Below are 5,307 nucleotides of genomic sequence, written 5' to 3' on the forward strand. Positions count from 1 at the left end.
GGCCGCCGAGGGGCGATCTCGCGAGAGGCGAGGCCGGACCCCTTCCCCGCGGGAGGGGCGAGAACGGAGGGACGTGCAGGTGTGAGAGGTGCCAGACCTGGGAGGGTTGGGGAGGAGTGAGCAGGGAAGACAAGGTGGAGCGCTGTCGCCCCGCCCCACGGCCGCGCTGCGATTGGCTGCTTTTACTGCGCCCCTTGAAGATCCTCTGGCCTAAGAGAGGGAATGGATGGGTTGGAAAAGAAAGGTTTGAAAGGGTAAACCTAACTGTTAGTCCTAGATCATCCCAACTTTAAGGCTGGTAAAAGTTTTAGCATGCAATTTTGAATTACAGTATTTTATCTTCTAAATATATGCCCTAGAATATATATACACACATATGTATATATACATATATACACACATATATCATACTGTCAATATGTGTGCATATACATATATACACACATACACATATATACACACATAAATAATACTGTCAATATATATTAACGATTTTATTGACAAGTGTAGTGGCTACAAATTGGGCTGCGATCCTCAGGATCGGCAGTTCGAAACCACCAGCAGCTGTGTGGGAGAAAGGCAGGGCTTTCTATCCTGTAAAACAGTTACCGTCTCGGAAAGCCACAGAGGGGTCACTGTGAGTCATTTTGGTTTTAGATTTCACATGAAGGAAATCACGACAAAACCAACAACAGGAAAACCTCAGTCTAAAAGAAAGCAGAAAATAATCAAAACTAGAACAAATTAAAAATTAGTCAAAAGGGTAAATACATGATAAGATGTTAAAATTTAACCCAACTTGATCTGCATTAATTCACTTTCTGATCACTCTGTCTGAGGGCAGGGCTCTTCACATCCCTGGTCTGAGGCAATTCAGTGGCTGCTTAATCTCCGTGGAAACTCTACAAATGGATTTTGGGCTTTCACTGTCATCCATAGCCTTCTGCAAACTGAGTGCTTAACATTTAAGTTCCAATACAATTCCCTTCTCTGATCTTAAACTTTTAACTGTTCACACAGACTGTTGTGCTTCTTCCATGTGGGCTTGGCTGGCCCATCACTTAGATGGCTGCTTACCTTTTTAATTCATTCTAATGATGCATATGAACTTGGTATGATACCTAGGTTTCCAGCTGGGTGCATTCTAATTCTTTTATCAGTGATACAAACTTATTGAGGATGGGATAGCTAAAAGGATTAGGGGAACCCTCACACTTACTTTTCTCTTGGTTTGTTAGTCCTCTCTCGTAGCCTGGCACCTTCTTGCGCATAGATTCAGCACTCCTCAGTACAAACGTTTTTTCAAATGTATTACTTTCTCTCCAAGCTGACAAAATGCCTCTATACTAATGATAAGTAGCTTTCACATGATGAACTCTTGCAAACTTACAAAATTCGGTGAAAATCAGCAATTTCTATTTACTCTTTTTCCTTCTTCCCTATCTAGTTTTTCCATTTTAGAAAGAAAAGTTCACACTCCACATTTCCCCGCCTTTCCCCCTCTCCTTCCTTTCCTTCTCATAGCTCAGTTCCAGCCAGTGGTCACACACCCTTCGCAAACTACACCTGCCCCTAGTGCTGCCTTTGTGCTTGCTATCCTTCTAGAATGTTCTCTCCATCTTTGTTTGTCAACGTCCAGTCATCCCCAACTGCAGATCATCTGGGACTTAACATCGGAAGTAAAAAGTAATGTCTTTCTTCTTTGACATTCATAGTTCTAGGTCTATAGCTCTCTTTATTTCTTATCACGTTTTATTAGATGATACTTATCCCTGCACAAGGAGTCCTGTTGGTTCTGTAGGTTAGGTGTTGGGTTGCTAACTGAAAGATTAGCTATTCAAACTTACCAGTAGCTTCATGAGAGAAATATGAGGCTGTCTGCTCTGATACAGAGTCCCTATGAATCAGAATCATTTGAATGGCAGTAGATTTGATTTCTGGTTTGTCCCTGAGTGAGTCTTATGGCCAATATTACATGACTAACTACTTCTTGGTTATCCTTATATCCCTTGTAATGCTTGATGACACTGCCTACCTCATGTAAAAACATATTTTTCCCTTAATAAATGAAAGTATTGTCTCCAATTGGTGGAGTATCTAGAGACACAGCAGACTTTTCCCCGGCTTCCAAATCTAGTAGCTTGCTCTGTCTCTGAGTGATACAAATCTGCTCTAGATTATTCTTTACCAGTGGTCTACCTGTAGGGTCACTGTGAGTCAGAATTGACTTGATGGTAGTGAGTTTGTTTGGCTTCCTTCTACTTTAAGCCGATTCGGTGATGTTGCTCTGTAACATGTTTGAAATATGTATATCTGTGTGTGTGTGTGTGTGTGTTTGTGTTTTCAAAGGAGCCCTGGTGCCATAGTGGATTACACACTGGGCTGCTAACTGCAAGGTTGGCAGTTGGAAAACACCAGCAGCTCCTAGGGAAAAGAATGAGGCTTTCTGTTCCCCTAAAGATTTATAGTCTCAGAAACCCTCCTTCTACCCTGGCAGCCACCAAGATGCTTTGGCTTCTGTTCATTTACTGCATTTATATCACATAAGCAAGGTTCTACCATGTTCACTCGCTGGTGACTCACTCACTGACCCAGCACAATGTTTTCCAGGCTCATCCATGTTGTGGCATGTATCAGAGCTTTATTTCTCTTTATGGCTGAGTAATATTCCACAATATTGAAAATGCATAGACTACGGCAACCAATGTACAAATGTGCTGGACACAATGGATGGAGGGATTGTGATAAGAGTTGTATGAGCCCCCAATAAAATGACTTAATTAAAAACAAAATAGAGGCTAATGGCTGCAACAGAATAGTCTAAGAAAATAAATTTGTTCTGTGGGAAGAAAAAAATCTAATGATAAAAGTCTGCAACAGTAGAAGATACTTGCTGTTAATCTGATGGTGTTAGTCAGAGGGGAATCGTGTGATACTGTGTATTCTAGAGATGGTCTGAAGAAATAGAAAGTATGTATTTTTAAGAATAAATTATAAATACACACAAAGAAAACAAACATTTTTTCACAGTATCATCCAACTGGTAAGTACAATAAAAAGTACTCCTATGGCAGAAAGAAGAAAAAAAAAGAAAATATCATAGACTGCCAGAGAAAAAACAAATCTGTCTAAAAAGAAGTATAGCCAAAATACTCCTTGAAAGCAAGGATGGTGGGACATTGTCTCGTGTGCACATTGTCAGTAGGGACTGGTCTGTGGCAGAGGACATCATGCCTGGTTAAGCAGAGGGCCCGCGGAAAAGAGGAGGGCCTCCAGCAAGATGGATCGACATGGGCTCCCGCCCAATAATGATTATGAGGCTGGCACAGCACAGGGTTTTGTTCTTCTCCGTCCAGGCTCTGGCAGGCCCCATGGATTTGCCTATGCCAGGGGTTTAATGTAGATGGTTTCACATCAGATGTGGCTACTCATGTCGAGTGTGAAGTCAAACACAAAGGTGTCAGGATCAAAACCCTTTTGTGGAAGTAACAGGATGAGTTCTCTGGATTCACCAATACTCATCATTATTCCAGAGAAAGGTGAGTTCACCTTATATCTACCTGCATGTAGCCCTGAAAAAAAGAGAAATGAAAAATTATTTAAAGGAGAAAAAGCTTCAAATTGTGTCCCATACACACATGGCCCATTGAAGACCAGATTAGAAAATTAGCCATAGAACAGGGTCTCTCAAACTTAAATGTGCATACAAGTTTCCTGGGAATTTTTGTAAATGTAGGCTCTAATATTTTGTGTCTTGGGTGGGGTCTGAGAGACTGTATTTCTTTTTATTTTATTTATTTTATTTTTTTTTTGAGACTCTGTATTTCTAACAACCCGGTCCTTAGACCACAAGTAGAGTATTGTTGTTCCAACTGGGCTCTATGGTAAAAATGTTTGCAACCTCTCTGCAATATTTTTTGCTTTTATTTAAATGATAATCTCTTTGAATTAATACGTGTATATAATGGAAAATTGTGATAACCACAGAACACTGCCGTTTGATTTTGTATTTTGCACCAGGAACTATGATTGTCATTTTCTTGAGCTAATGGGAGAAGAATGGAAGACTTCTTGTGGAAATGACAACATTCTGGCTGAATGAAGGTTAATTGTCCTCATGGCACACTGTGCAAAAAAAGCTCAACAGAAGTTCAAATAGAGAATAGTGTGGGGATAATTTAGTCACTTCTAACCACACCAAACAAGCCTGTACCATAACAGTGGGTCCCGTCACAAAGGACAGTGTCATGTCAGCGAGTGTCATGTCATCCTTCACATGATATTAAATTTCATTAATTTACTTAGATATATGTGGACATATGTAAGAACGGTAATTATATCTAATCATATGTTTACACATAATTAGGAAACATAATTAAAATAGTATCAGCCACCAATTAGGAGTTAGTCCACGCCCTCACTCCCACCCCTCCATTTAAAAAGGGTTTCCAATGTTATTGAAGATGATCAGACACTACTACTGACAGATTTCTTTCTTGTCTGCAGCTTGACCTTGGCTGTGCTTTAGGAGCCTAAGGGCAAAGGTTATGTCCACAGATGAAAGTTGTTGGAAGGTCAGGACTGGTCTTGCTACTGTTTGGTTACTATTAAGACCTTTTCTAACCCTGGTTAGCTCTAACCAGGAAGAAATAATCATTTGTTCCTGCACCTTTTGCAACGACCACAGGCAGCTGTGAGAATAGCAAGGCAGTGGCAAAAGATGAGCTTTGATGTGGTACTGTGGAAAAGTGACCAGACACTCCACCATTAGTAATTTGGCAAGACCCCTTTAAAGAACCTAGGGTAGTGCAATTCATTAAGTTCTTTGCTACTAAGCAAACATTTGGCAGTCTAGCCCGGACATTTTCTTCCAAAAGGTCACAGTCATGATTACAATTCTCTTTTGAGACTCATGTTACCTCCATGAGTTAGAATCAACTCTATTGCTACTAGTCTGGGGTCACTAGAGATAACTAGGAAGAAGAATTACGCAGGGAAACCAGACTCATCTTGCCGAGTGGAACTCAGAGAGGTGTGAATTTTAATATTTAAAACACAGAACCCATTACAGCACTTTTCATAATAGTAAAAGGATAGAAACAACAGAAAGCATGGCCATAATTAGATGACTGGATATATGTATAATATACATATACAATAAAATACTGCTAAACCACAAAGAGAAATTAAATTCCAATACATGTGTATTAGTCTGAGTACTTTGGAAAAACAAATCCACGGCGACTCACGTATAAGAGAGTTTTATGTAAAGAAAAGGTGCATCACGAAAACATCCCAACCCAATGC

Source organism: Echinops telfairi, unplaced genomic scaffold, assembly GCF_000313985.2.
Source record: "Echinops telfairi isolate 266 unplaced genomic scaffold, ASM31398v2 ScPeMD7_15;HRSCAF=58, whole genome shotgun sequence".
Classification (NCBI taxonomy): Eukaryota; Metazoa; Chordata; class Mammalia; order Afrosoricida; family Tenrecidae; genus Echinops; species Echinops telfairi.